Source organism: Miniopterus schreibersii (genome assembly GCF_964146895.1).
Source record: "Miniopterus schreibersii genome assembly, chromosome: 1".
Classification (NCBI taxonomy): Eukaryota; Metazoa; Chordata; class Mammalia; order Chiroptera; family Miniopteridae; genus Miniopterus; species Miniopterus schreibersii.
Genome location: NC_138101.1, coordinates 113,920,992 through 113,936,101, shown reverse-complemented (window position 1 = coordinate 113,936,101; position 15,110 = coordinate 113,920,992). Strand labels below are relative to the sequence as shown.

General features: G+C 35.1%; 1 pseudogene across 1 annotated transcript; it reads right to left on the bottom strand.

Annotated features, from left to right (window-relative positions):
- Positions 1-2,682: 2,682 nt before the first annotated feature.
- On the bottom strand, positions 2,683-4,528 carry LOC308546792 (dolichol-phosphate mannosyltransferase subunit 1 pseudogene; annotated as a pseudogene). Its single transcript has 2 exons — positions 4,411-4,528; positions 2,683-3,231 (listed from the first exon to the last, which is right to left on the bottom strand). The product of its transcript is annotated as a dolichol-phosphate mannosyltransferase subunit 1 pseudogene (transcript).
- Positions 4,529-15,110: the final 10,582 nt, after the last annotated feature.

Here is a 15,110-nt window from a genome sequence, read left to right as displayed (position 1 = left end):
ACTAATCTTCCAGTAACCAAATGGAAAGACATGGAGATCTACAATTTACCCAATAAAGTATTCAGCATGCCAGGTCTTATTAATAATAAGTAGAAGATATTATTAAGATATAAAATATAATTATATTATTTTATTATTTTATATACCTATTTTCTATATTATATATAATGGGATACTATTAGGCTATTAAAAAAAGAAAAACTCCTGACATTTGTGACAACACAGATAAAGGTTGAAGGCATTACACTAAGTGAAATAAGTCAGACATTGAAGGACAAAGACTGTATAATCTCATTTATATGTAGCATCTAAAAATGCTAAATTCATTGAAACAGTGAGTAGAACAGTTATTGCCAGGGGCTGTGGGATGAAGGAAATGGGGAGATTTTGGTTAAATGGTAGAAACTTCAAGTAAGAAGATGAATAAGTTCTGAGAACATAATGCTCAGCATGGTGATTATAATTAATGGTACAGTATATTATACTTGAAAGTTGCTAGGAAAGTAAGTATTAAATATTTTCACTATAAAAAATATATGGTAATTCTGTGATATGATGGAAATGTTAGCTAATGCTATGGTGGTACTCATTTTGCAATATGGAAGTGTATCATATCAACACATTGTTACACCTTAAACTTACATAATGTAATATGTCATGTATATCTTATTAAAAATGGGGGGAAAAACAAAGAATAAATGTATAGCATAACCTTACTGATAGGAGTGGAGAAAAGTGAGTAGCTCAATGTAACTGGAAAATAGTGTTTTGAGTGGATACTGTTAGGCTGAAGACACAAACAACTGTACATAAACATTGCACTCTAGTTGATAAATTTGTTCCTCATAGAGGCACAGTTTAGCAATTTTTAAAATGTTATTAAGTTTATTGAGAATACATTGGTTAATAAAATAAGTTTCAAGTATACAATTCTATAATACTTCATTTACATTATGCTTTGTTCACCACCCAAAGTCAAGTCTTTTTCTGTCACCATGTATTTGATCCTTTTTTTCCTTTTCTACCTCCCTCCCAACACCCTTCCTCTCTGGTAATCTCAATAATGTTGTCTGAATCTATGAGTTTTTGTTTGTCTTATTTAATCATTTGTCACTTTCAGCTTTATATTCCACATATAAATGAAATAATTTGGTTCTTGATTTTTTCCATCTGACTTATTTCACTTAGCATAATGCTCTCAAGACCCATCCATGTTGTTGCAAATGGCACTATTTCATCTTTTCTTATGGCTGAGTATATTCCATTGTATATATGTAAACCTTCTTTATCCCATCATCTACTGAAGGACATTTTGGTTGTTTCCATATCTTGGCTACTGTGAATAATGCTGCAATAAATATAAGGGTATATATATATCTTTATGAATAAATGTTTCAAATTTTGGGGGTAGATACCCAGAAGAGGGGTTGCTGGATCATATGGTAACTCTATTCTTAATTTTTGAGAAACTCCCATTCTGTTTTCCATAGTGGCTGTACCAATTTACTTTCCCGCAAACGCTCCAATACTTATTACTTGTCTTGTTGATAATAGCAATTCTTAGAGGTGTGAGGTGGTAACTCATTGTAACTTTGATTTACATTTCCCTAATAGCTAGTTGAGTTTAGAGCATATTTTCATATATCTATTGGCCATTTGTATGTCTTCTTGGGAAAAGTGTCTGTTCAGGCCCTCTGCCCATTTTTAAATTGGATTTTTTGGGGGGTTTTGAGTTCTTTATATACTTTGGATATTAACCCCTTGTCAGAGCTGTTGTTTACAAATATCTTCTACCATTCAGTTGGTTTTATTTTTGTTTTTGTTGGTTTCTTTTTCTATGCAGAAGCTTTTTAGTTTGATATAATTTCATTCATTTATTTTTGCATCTACTTCCCTTGCCTTTGGGGTCAAATTCATAAAATCCTCTCTAGGACCAATTTCCATAAGTTTGGTACCTATGTTTTCACCTAAGTGTTTTATTGTTTCAGATCTTATATTTAGATCTTTGATCCATTTTCAGTTAGTTTTTGTGCAAGGGAACAAAGATAAGTCTTGTTTCATTCTTTTGCATGTGGCTTTACAATTTTCTCAGCACCATTTATTGAAAAGTCTTCCTTTTCTCCCTTGTAATTTTTTTTTTTTGGCTCTTTTGTGAAAAATTATTTGCACATACACATTTGGTTTTATTTCTGGGCTCTTAGTTCAATTCCATTGTTCTACGTGTCTAGTTTTCTGCCAATGCTGTTTTAGTTATTATCATTTTGTAGTATAATTTGGCTTTTTTTTTCCCCTCAGAATTGCTTTGGCTATTAAGGGTCTTTTGTGGTTACATATAAATCTGATGATCTTTTGTTCTAGTTACTTTTAAAATGTCATTGGGATTTTGATGCGGATTACATTAAATCTCTATATTGCTTTTTTGTATGCAAAAACCGCATATGCATTTATTTATAGGTCTTACTTAACACAGCAAAATGTTAAAGAAAATTGAGAACACTGTTCACTTTTTAAATTTAATTTGACATATAAATGGAATTTCTTCAGAAAAACAGATTTGCATGAAATTTACCTTACCTATATGATTTATGCTCTAAGAGCACATTTTATTAAAAAATCAGCAACCAGCCTTCTTTTATATTTAAATTGAAATGAACATGATAAATATAAATGAATAACTTTCTTTTATATAGTAGCAAATATAGTCAATAATCCTTTCAAGAAATAGACTATTTCCAACTGGGATTCACCATAAACACTATCCATAGATGTTTCTGGAATTTCACCAATAGTATAATTCAATTGTCTTGCCAAACAATCATTTCCATCTGGAAGACGTAGCCTTTAGAAACACATTTTTTCTATTAATTTCTTTAGAACTTCTTTTCCATATAACCTGAAACTTCCTGTTAAATCAGGTTCTCCTGGTCTCAGCAAAATTTGTGTTATAAAATTGGCCCCAGGGCTGATTACTTTTCTTTTCAAATCCCAGCCATAAACACCTCCATTTACTTTGTAGCGAGTTCCAGAGACAGTGTCAAAATTTCCTTCCTTTTGCTTCATGGTGTGAGACATTGGCATCCATAATAATTATGTAGTTTCCTGTGGCATGTTTCATTCCATGTATATATGCAGTTCCTAGTCTCAACTTTTTCTCCCATGGTAATATGAGTATTTTAACTATGTTGATTCTTCCAGTCCATGGACACAAAACATCTTTCCATTTCTTTGTGTCTTAAATTTTATTTTAATAATGTCTTATGGGTTTTTTGTTTGTTTGTTTCCTTTGCTTTTAGAGAGAGAGAGGGAGGAAGAGGGGCGGGAAAGAGAAGAATCAATTGGTTGCCTCCCACGTGTGCCCTGACAGGGGATAGAACCCACAACCTGGGTATGTGCCCTGACCGGAAATTGAACCTGCCACCTTTTGGTGTATGGGAGGGATGATGCTCCCACCAACTGAGCCACACCGGCCAGGGCTCTTTTAGTTTTCAGTGTACAGATTCTTCACATGTTTTGTCAAGTTAATTCCTAGCTAGTTTATTTTTTCTGTTGCAATTGTAAAAGGAATTGTTTCGTTTTGTTTTCATTTTTCTTAGGGAATTTCATTGTTAATATATAGGAATGCAGTGGACCTTTGTACATTGATTTTCTTATCCTGCAACTTTGCTGTATTTGTTTATTGTTTCTAATAGATTTTTGGTGGAGTCTTTAGAGTTTTCTAAATAATCATATCATCTACAAAAAGTGACATTTTTAATTCTTCATTCCCAATTTGGATGCCTTTTACTTCTTTCTCTTTCCTGATTGCTCTGGCTAGGACTTCCATTACTATGTTGAATAACAGTGGTGAGTGGGCATCCTTGTCTTGTTCCTGATTTTAGAGGAAAAGCTTTCAGTTTTTCGCCATTGAATATGATATTGTCAGAGGGTTTGTCACATATAGCCTTTATCATGTTGAGGTGTTTTCCTTTTATACACATTTTATTGAGTGTTTTTATTATAAATGTATGTTGCATTTTGTCAAATACTTTTTCTGCCTTTATTGATATGATTGTATGATTTTTTATCCTTTATTTTGTTAATGTTGATTTGTGTATGTTGAACCATCCATCCCAGCTTCCCTGGATTGAACCCTGCATGATCATGATGTATTATCTTTTTAATGTATTGTTGTATTTAATTTGCTAGTATTTTGCATCTGTATATATCAGAGATGTTGGTCTGTAGTTTTCTTTTTGTGTGTTGTTCTTGCCAGGGTTTGGTATTAGGATTATGTTGACCTCACAAAATGGGTTAGAAAGTATTGAATCATCTTCAATTTTTAGAAGTTTGAGAAGGGTAAGTACTAAATCTTCTCTGAATATTTGATAGAATTCCCCAGTGAATCTGCTCTATCTGGTCATGGACTTTTACTTTTGGGGAGGTTTTTGATGGTTGTTTTGAATTCCTCACTGTTGTTCAGTCTATTTACATTTTCCAGTTCTTTGTGATTCAGTCTAGGAAGTTTATATATTTCTAGGAACTTGTTCATTTCTTCGAGGTTATTGACTTTGGTGGCATATATATAATTTTCTACATATTCTTGTATGGTCCTTTGTATTTTTGTGGTGTTCATTGTAACTTCTCCTCCTTCATTTCTGATCTTGTTTATTTGAGTCTTTTCTCTTTTTTCTTTAGTGAGTCTAGTCAAAAGTTTGTCAATTTTATTAATCATTGAAAAGAACTAACTTTTTGATGCACTATTTTTTTGTATAGTCTTTTTGTTCCCTATGTTGTTTAATCCTGCTCTACTTTTTATTATTTCCTTCCTTCTGGTGACTTTGGGCTTTATTTTTTCTTCTTTTTCTGCTTCTTTAAGGTGAAATTTTGAGTAGTTTATTTGGAATTTTTTTTTTCTTTTTTAAGATAGGCCTGTAAGGATATAAACTTGCCTCATATTGCTGTCTTTGCTGTATACTAAAATTTTTGATATGTCATACTGTCGTTCTCTTTTGTCTCTATCTTTTGATCTCTCCTTTTATTTCTTCTTTGTTCCAGTCATTGTTTAGTAGCATGTTTAATCTCCATATATTTTTTGTTTTTCTTGCTTTCTTTTTTCAGTTAATTTCTAATTTCAAAGTGCTGTGTTGAGAGAATGTGCTTGGTATGATTTCAGTCTTCAAATTTTTTTAAGACTAGGTATGTGTCCCAACAGATCCTTGAGAATGTTCCATGTGTACTAGAAAAGACTGTATAATCTGATGTTCTGGAATGAAAGGCTCTATAAACATCAATTATGTTTATTTGGTCCAATGTGTCAATTAAGATTCATATTTTCTGTTTGGATGATCTATTCACAGCTGTCAATGTGATATTTAGATCTTCTACTATAATTATATTTTTGTCAGTTTCTCCTTTAGTTTTGTTAGTAGTTGCTTTATATACTTTGGTATATAAAATATATGCCTCCTGATTAGATACATATATATTGATAACTGTCATGTCTTCTGGATGTATTGTCCCATTTACCATTATAAAATATCCATCTTTGTGTCTTGTTATCTTCTGTATGTTGAAATCTATTTTGGCAATTAAGTCCAGCTACATCCACTTTTCTCTATATGTCATTTGCTTGGAGTATCATTTTGCACTCTTTCACTTTGAGTCTATATTTGTCCTTGCAGCTAAGATGAGTCTCCTGATAGCAGCATATGATTGAAGGGTTTTTTATTTATTTTTATTGCTGAGAGTATTACAGATGTCCTCCATATGCCTCTGCTGCCCTGCTCAACCTAGCTCCTGCCCAGCCTCAGACCTTCAACACACTGTTTTCTGTGGTCATGGGCTACACATATATGCATATAAGTTCTTTAGTTAATCTCTTCTCACACTACCTCTTCCCTCTGAGATCTCTCAGTCTGTTCCATGCTTCCATGTTTCTGGACCTATTTTGTTTATCAGTTTATTTTGTTAATTTGATTCCATATATAGTGACAGCATGCGATCTTTGTCTTTGTCTGACTGGCTTATTTCACTTAGCATAATACTCTCCAGGTCCATCCATGCTGTTACAAAGGGTACCAGATTCTTCCTTTGAACAGCTGCTTAGTATTCCATTGTGTACATGTACCACCACTTTTTTGTCCACACATCTACTGATGGACACTTGGACTGTTTCCAGATCTTAGCTATTGTAAATAGTGCTACAATGAACAGAGGGGTGCATATATTTTTCTCATTGGTGTTTTGGGATTCTTAGGATATATTCCCAGAAGTGAGATCACTGGGTCAAAAGGCAGTTCCATTTTTAATTACTTGAGGAATCTCTCTGTTTTCCACACTGGCTGCACCAGTCTGCATTCCCACCAACGGTGTACTAGGGTTCCCTTTTCTCCACATCCTTGCCAGCATTTGTTGTTTGTTGATTTATTGATGGTACCCATTCTGGCAGTTGTGAGGTGATACCTTATTGTAGTCTGAATTTGTATCTTTCCTATCATTAGTGATGCTGAGCATCTTTTCATATGTCTCTTGGCCATCTATATGTCCTCTTTGGAGAAGTGTCTACTCAGGCCCTGTGCCCATTTTTATTTGAATTTTTTATCTAACTTTTATTGAGTTGTATGAGTTCTTTATATATTTGGGAAATTAACCCCTTATCAGATGTATCACTAGCGAATATATTTTCCCATATAGTGGGTTCCCTTTTCATTTTGAGTATGATTTCTTTTGCTGTGTAGAAGCCTTTTTAGTTTGATGTAGTCCCATTTGTTTATTTATTCCTTTGTTTCTTTTGCCCTAGGAGATGTATCAGAGAAAATTCTGCAACATGAGATGTCTGAGATTTTATTGCCTGCAATATACTCTAGAATTTTTATGATTTCTTGACTTACATTTAAGTCTTATCCATTTCAAGTTTATTCTTTTGTATGGTATAAGTTGGTTGTCTAGATTTATTTTTTTGCATGTACTTGTCCCATTTTCCCAACACTAATTATTGAAGAGACTATCTTTACTCCATTGTATGTTCTTGACTCCTTAATCAAATATTATGACCATAATGCTGTTGTGTCAATTTTTAGTGTCTCTATTCTGTTCCATTGATCTATATCTCTGCTGTTATACCAATACCAGGCTGTTTTGATTACAATGGCTTTGCAGTATAGTTTGATATCTGGTATGGTGATACTTCCTTCTTCTTTCTTATAATTACTGTGGCTATTAGGGGTCTTTTTTGGTTCCATATGAATTTTTGGAATTTTTGTTTTAGATCTGTGAAATATGCTTTGGATAGTGTGGACATTCTAATGGTCTTAATTCTTCCAATCCATGAACAGGGTATATTCTCCCACTTGTTTGTATTTTCTTCTATTTCTTTTTAACATGTCTCATAGTTCTCTGAGTACAGGTCTTTGACCTCTTTGGTTAAGTTTATTGCTAGATATCTTTTTTCATTGTTGTTGCAATGCTAAATGGAATTCTTTTATTAGTTCTCTTGTTGAGAATTCATTATTGCTATATAAAAATGCCATCAATTGATGGATGTTAATTTTGTATCCTGCTATTATGTTACTTCATTTATTAAATGTAGGAGTCTTTAGGTTTTTCTATGTACAATATCATGTCATCCATGAATAATGACAGGTTTACTTACCTCCTTTCCAATTGGATGCCTTTTGTTTTTCCTTTTTGTCTGAATTTCTATGGCTATGACTTCCAGCACTATATTGAATAGGAGTGGTGAAAGTGGAAAAACCTGCCTTGTTCTTGTTTTTATGGGAAACATTTTAAGTTTTTGCCAGTTGAGTATGATGCTGCCTGTAGGTGAGTCATATATGGCCTTTGTTATGTTGAGGTATGGTCCCTCTATTCACACTTTGCTGAGAATTTTTATCAAAAATCAGTGCTGTATTTTGTGAAATGCTTTTTCCTTGTCTATTAATATGATCATGTGATTTTTTGTCTTTCAATTTGTTTATGTGATGTATCACATTTAGTGATTTTTCAATATTGTTCCAGCTTTACATCCTTAGAATAAATCCCACTTGGTCAGGATGTATGATCTTTTTAATATATTGCTGGATCTGATTTGCTAATATTTTGTTGAGGATTTTAGCATCTATGTTAATTAGGAATACTGGCCTGTGATTTTCTTTTTTTGTAGTGTCTTTATCTGGTTTTGGATTTAGGCTAATGCTGGCCTCATAAAAAGAGCTTGGAAATGTTCTTTCCTTTTAATTTTTTTGGAATATTTTAATGAGGATAGGTGTTAGTTCTTCTTTAAATGTTTGGTAATACTCCCCTGTAAATCCATCTGGTCCAGGACTTTTGGTTGGTAGGAGTTTTTAGATTACTGCTTCAATTTCTTTAGTTGTTATCAGACTAATCAATTTTTCTGATTCCTCCTGGTTAAGTTTTGCAAGATTGTATGTTTTGAGAAAATTTTCTATTTCATCCAGGTTGTCCAATTTGTTGGAGTATAGATGTTCATAGTATTAGCTTACAATCCTTTGTATTCCTATTGGGTCAGTTGTTATTTCTCCACATTAATTTCTGATGTTATTTATTTGAGAATTCCATCATTGTTTCTTGATGAGTCTGGCTAAAGGTTCATCTATTTTGTTTATCTTTTCAAAGAACCAGCTCTTGGTTTCTTTTGTATTACTTTTTTAGTCTTTGTGTCATTTGTTTTCACTCTGACATTTATTATTTTCTTCCCTCTACTTACTCTTGGCTTTTCTTGTTATTCTCTTTCTAATTCCTTTAGTTGTAGGGTTTGAAAATCTGTTCAAGATTTTCTTGTTTCTTGAGGTAGAACTGTAATGCTATGAAGTTACCTCTCAAGGCTGCTTTTGCTATGTCCTATAGCTTTTCTATTGTTGTGTGTTCATTTTCATTTGCTTCAAGGAAGTTTTTTATTTCTTCGTTAATCTCATTGGTAACCCATTCATTGTTTAATAACATACATTTTAGCCACCATATGTTTGAATGTTTTTGAGTTTTTATTGTAGTTGATTTCTAGCTTCATGCTGTTGTGACCCTAGAAGATGCTTGATATAATTTCAATCTTCCTGAATTGTAGAGATTTGGTTTTTTGGCCTAATGTGATCTGTCTTTGAGAATGTCCCATGTGCACTTGATAAGAATGTATATTCTGCAATTTTGAGGTAAAATGTTCTGTAAATTTCAATTTAATCCATCTGATATAGTGTGGCATTTAGGGTCACTGTTTCCTTGTTGAATTTTTTTCTGAAAGATCTATCCAGTAGTGTCAGTGGGGTGTTAAAGTCCCCAATTATGACTGTATTGCTCTCAATCTCTCTCTTAAAGTCTTCCAAGAGTTTTATGTGTTTTTTTCTATATTTAGGTGCTCCTATATTGGGTGCATATATATTTACCAGTGTTATATACCACTTGTTGGAATAATCCCTTTAGTATTACTTAGTGACCTTCTTTATCTCTTCTTATTTACTTTGTTTGGAAGTCTATTTTGTCAGATACAAGTATTGCTACACCAGCTTTCCCTTCTCCATTTACATGGAAAAAATTTTTCCATACCTTCACTTTCAACCTGAGTTTTTTATACTGATGTGGATCTCTTGCAAACAGCATATATATGGGTCATGTTTCCTTAACTATTCAACTACCTCATGTCTTTTCTTTGGAGCATTTAATCCACTTACATTTAAGGTTATTATTGATAAGTACTTATTTGTTTCCATTTTTATTCTTTTTTAAAAAAATATATCTTTATTGATTTCAGAGAGAGAAAAAGAGAGGGAGAGAGAGAGAGAGAGACATCAATGATGAGAGAGTCATTGATCGGCTGCCTCCTGCATGCCCCTGACTGGGGATTGAGCCCACAACCCAGGCATGTGCCCTGACTGGGAATCAAATCCTGATTACCTGGATCCTAGGTCCATGCTCAACTGCTGAGTCATGCCTGGCCAGGCCCATTTTTATTCTTTATACCTATGTTCCTCTCTCTATATTCTTCTTCTAACAGTTCTTTTAGCATTTCTTGCAGGGCTGGTTTAGTGGTAATAAACTCTTTTAATCTTCCTTTGTTTGTGAAGATCTTTATTTCCCCATCAGTTTTGAAAGATAGCCTTGCTAGATAGAGTATTCTTGGTTTCAAATCCTTCCCTTACATTACGTTGAATACTTCATGCCATTCTCTCTGGCATGTAGTGTTTCTATTCAGAACTTAGCTGGCAGCCTTAGGGGAGCTCACTTGTAGGTAATAGACTGTCTTTCCCTTGCTGTCATTAAGAGTCTCTCTTTGTCTTTAACATTTGCCATTTTAATTATGATGTGTCTTGTGTGGTTCTTTCTGTTTATCTTGATTGAGTCTCTCTGTGCTTCCTGATCTTCTGTGACTTTTTCCTTCACCCAGGTTTGAGAAGTTTTCTTTCATTATGTCTTCAAACAGGTTCTCTATCCCTTGCTCACTTTCTTCTCACTCTGGTACTCCTATCATGGAGATGTTGATCTACTTCACATTGTCCCATAGTTCTCTTTAACTCAAATTTTTTTTTTCCAATTTGATTCTTTTTTTTTTTAATTTTATTTTTGTTTAAAATATTACAGATGTCCCTTTTTCCCCCCCAATGACCCATTCCACCCCGTTTAATCCACCGCCCCAGTACCTCTTCCCACCTTTGTCCATATCCTGGGGTTGTGCATATATGCATATGAATTCTTTTGTAAATCTCTCCCCCTCCACCCACCCACCTTCCGCCATCCCTCTGACATTTGGCAGTCTGATCTATGCTTCTATGTCACTGAATCTATCCTGTTCATCAGTTTATTAAGCTCTTTAGATTCTACATATAAGCAAGATCATGTGGTGTTCGTCTTTCTCTGCCTGGCTTATTTCACAGCATAATATTCTCCAGGTCCATTCATACTGTCCCAAAGGGCACAAGACCCATCTTTACAGCTGCGTAGTATTCCATTGTGTATATGTCCCATAGCTTTTGTATCTACTCATCTACTAATGGTCACTTGGGCTGTTTCCAGATCTTAGCTATTGTAAATTGTGCTGCTATGAACATAGGGGTGCATATATTCTTTCTGATTAGTTTTCAGGATTCTTAGGATATATTCTTAGGAGTGGGATCACTGGGTCAAAAGGCAGCTCCATTTTTAATTTCTTGAGAAACCTCCATACTGTTTTCCATAGTGTTTGCACCAGTCTACATCCCCACCAGCTGTGTACTAGGGCTCCCCTTTCTCCACATCCTCACCAGCATAAGTCATTTGTTGATTTGTTGATGGTAGCCATTGTGACAGCTGTGAAGTGATACCTCATTGTGGTTTTAATTTGCATCTCTCTGATGATTAGCGACGTTGAGCATTTTCTCATATGTCTCTTGGCCATCTGTATATCCTCTTTGGAGAAGTGTCTATTCAGGTTCTTTGCCCATTTCTTAATTGGGTTGTTTGTCTTCCTCTTGCTGAGTGCTATGAGTTCTTTGTACACTTTGGAAATTAGCCCCTTATCAGATACATCCTTGGCAAATATGTTCTCCCAGACCGTGGGGTTCCTTTGTATTTTGAAGCTGTTTTCTTTTACTGTGCAAAAGCTTTTTAGTTTGATGTAGTCCCATATGCTTATTTTTTCTTTTGTTTCTCTTGCCCTAGGAGATGTATCAGTGAAAATTCCACTACATGGGATGTCTGTGACTTTACTGTCTATGTTTTCCTCCAGGATTTTTATGGTTTTATGACTTACGTTTAAGTCTTTTTTCCATTTTGAGTTTATTTTTATGTATGGTGAAAGTTGGTGGTCTATTTTCATTTTTTTGCATGTTGTGGTCTAATTCTCCCAGTACCACTCATTGAAGAGACTGCTTTTACTCCATTGTATGCTCTTGCCTCCTTTGTCAAATATTAACTGACCATAATGGTGTGGGTCTATTTCTGGGGACTCTGTTCTGTTCCATTGGTCTATATGTCTGTTGTTGTACCAATACCAGGCCATTTTTATTACAATGGCTATGTAGTACAGTTTGATGTCCAGTAAAGTGATCCCTTCCACTCTATTCTTTTTTCTCAAGATGGCTGCAGCTATTGGGGGTCTTTTTTGGTTCCATATAAATTTTCAAAAATTTGTTCTAGATCTGTGAAATATGCTGTTGTTATTTTCATAGGAATTGCATTAAATTTATAAATTGCTTTGGGTAGTATGGACATTTTAATGATATTAATTCTTCCAATCATTGAGCATGGTATAATCTTTCTCTTGTTTATATCTTCTTCTATTTCTTTTCTCAGTGCCCCGCAGTTTTCCGAGTACAGGTCTTTTATATCCTTGGTTAAGTTTATACCTAGGTATCTTACTTTTTTTAGTTGCAATGGTAAATGGTATTTTTATTTAGTTTCTTTCTCTAAAAGTTCATTGTTGTTGTATAAGAATGCCATTGATTTCTGGATTTTGATTTTGTATCCAGCTACCTTGCCAAATTCGTTTATCAAATCTAGGGGTACTTTGATGGAGTCTTTAGGGTTTTCTATGTAGAATATCATGTCATCTGCAAATAATGAGAGTTTTACTTTCTCCTTTCCAATTTGAATACCTTTTATGTTTTCTTCCTAACTGATGGCTGTGGCGAGGACTTCCAGTAGTGTGTTGAATAAGAACAGTTAAAGTTGACATCCCTGTCTTGTTCTTGTTTTAAGAGAAATGGTTTTACTTTTTGCCCATTGAGGATGATGTTGGTTGTAGGTTTGTCACATACGGTCTTTATTATGTTGAGTTATGATCCCTGCATTCCCACTGTGCTGAGAGTTTTTTTTCAGAAATGGGTGCTGGATTTTCTTGATTGCTTTTTCTGCATCTATTGATATGATCATATGATTTTTGTTCTTCATTTTGTTTATGTGATGTATCAAATTTATTGATTTGCAGATGTTATACCAGCCTCAAGTTTTTTGGTTTTTTTTCTGCTCTAATTGAGCGTTGTTTTTGTACCTTGTCTTCTAAATCACTGAAATCACTGATTCCAGCCTCTGCTTCTTCAATCCTGCTTTTAGTTCCTTCCAGTTTATTTTTTATGTTGGATAGAGTATTCTTCATTTCTGACTAGTTCTTATTCATGGTTTTTGTCTTTTTTCATGCTGATGTTGTGTCCACTAATTTCCTTATAGTTACCATTAAGTTCCTTGTCATTCTCATTAAGTTTCGTGGGCATCCTTATAGCCAGTACTCTGAACTCTATAGCTGATAAATTGCTTACCTCTATCTCATTTAGGCCTTTTTCTGGAGATTCCTGCTTTTCTTCATTTGGGGTTTGTTTCTTTGTCTCACCATTTTAGTTGTCTTTTTTTGTTTGTTTCTATGTATTAGATATGCCTGCTATGACTCCCAGTCTTCCTGGGGTAGACTTATGTAGTAAATGTCCTGTGGGACCCAGTGATATGGTCTCCTTGAACTCCTGAGTTGGATGCTCTAGGAGTGACTCTTTTGTGTGTTATTTGGGCCCTCCTGTTGTAATTGGTCTTGGTTATTTTTGTCCAATTCATGGGTGGGATCTCCTCTCATGCTGGCTAACTGTGAGGCTCAACCAAAACTATATCATGCAAGTTGTTGTTCAGGTGCTGATAAGACAAAACAAAACATGAAACAAGCAAATACATACAAAAGAACTTAACAGCAGCAGCAAAAACAAACACAAAAGAAAAGAGTAATAAGAAAGAGAAAGAGAACAATAAAAATAAACAAAGAAGGAAAAAATAATAATAAAAATTAAAAAAATTAAAAATTACTAAAAGAGAAAAGGGCAAGAAGAAAGATTTTGAAAGGAAAGAAGAGAGAGGAAAAAACAGTAAAGTGTAGGAAAATGAAAGCAGTAAAAAAGGAAAAAAGAAAGAGAAAAGGTATTATGAAAAGGTAAAAGGAGAGAAAGAAAAATAAATCATAAAAAGAAGAAAAGAAATTTTTAAAATAAAGTAAGAAAAGGAAGAAGGCAAATAAGAGATATGAAAGAAATAAGAGAGGAAAGAGAAAAATAATGATAATAATAATAATAATGCCAAAATAAGAAAAAAGAAAGCATGAATGAAAAACAAAAGCCAAAAAAACAACTGAATGAAGTTTGTCTTGGAAGATTTTAGTGCCTGCTAAGATTTCCCTGTGAATCCTGCTCCTATGTTGTTTGAGGCTATTTTGTATGATGATTTCAGGCCTCCTGGGAGGTACTTATGTGCTAGCCAAAGTCAGAAGCTATCCAATTTGGCTCTAAGCATCCTGCTCGAAGTTTCAAGCAATCCACACCTGTGGCTGCCTGCACTGTGCTTGGGTGCCCACAAGATGGGCCAAGTTGAGCTGCTAGACTGGCTTTTTAGCAGCATGAGACCTCTAAGGTGGGTCAGCAAATGTTAAATTTCAGGGAATATGGTGGGTGTGTTCCTGGACTATTTCCTGACCTCGGGGAGGTGGAGTTCCTCTTAGGCAGTGCAGTGGGATCTGTTGGAAGCCAGGAGTTTCTATCAGCTCTTCCATGAGAGGGAGGCACCAGCAAGGTTCATGGGAATGTGGGGGAAATTTCCTTACCCCAAAGCCAGTCACTGATGCTCCCTGAGACTGCTACTCCCTGAGACTGCTGCCTTCTCAGCAAGGGTCATGATGCAGGTTAGGGTGTGCTGGAATCCAAAGGTGGAGCACACAAGATTCCTTAGGAGGGGGCAAGTTGTATCCTGGTGGGGTAGGGTATTTGCTCCTCCCCAGGCTTCTGTTGTTGGGAGGGGCTTGTGCCTCTCAAGGTGGATGATTCAGCACAAGCATCCCAGCAACTGCCCTCCCTTTTGCCTCCCCCCATCTCCCTCCACCCCTGTCTCTCTTCAGGTGATTCTAGTCTGCACTACCCTCCCTCTGCCAAAATCTAGGGTGAGGGTCTGGGAACAAAAGTTCTGTATTCCAGCCCTTTAAAAAAAAGTGGCTTTTTCTTTCAGTTTAGCATTCTGGCTGCTAGAAGCCCTGCTGCTGGTTGCCATGTGGGTGGCTGTTGGCAGCTCTGGCTGACCAGGCTGGAGTGCCCTGCTTGGTGTGTAGGCCTCTCTCCTCACTGGGGAAACCCTCCTTGCTGTTGACCTGCCACCCCTGAGAGCTGGGCCAGCACCTCTCACAACTC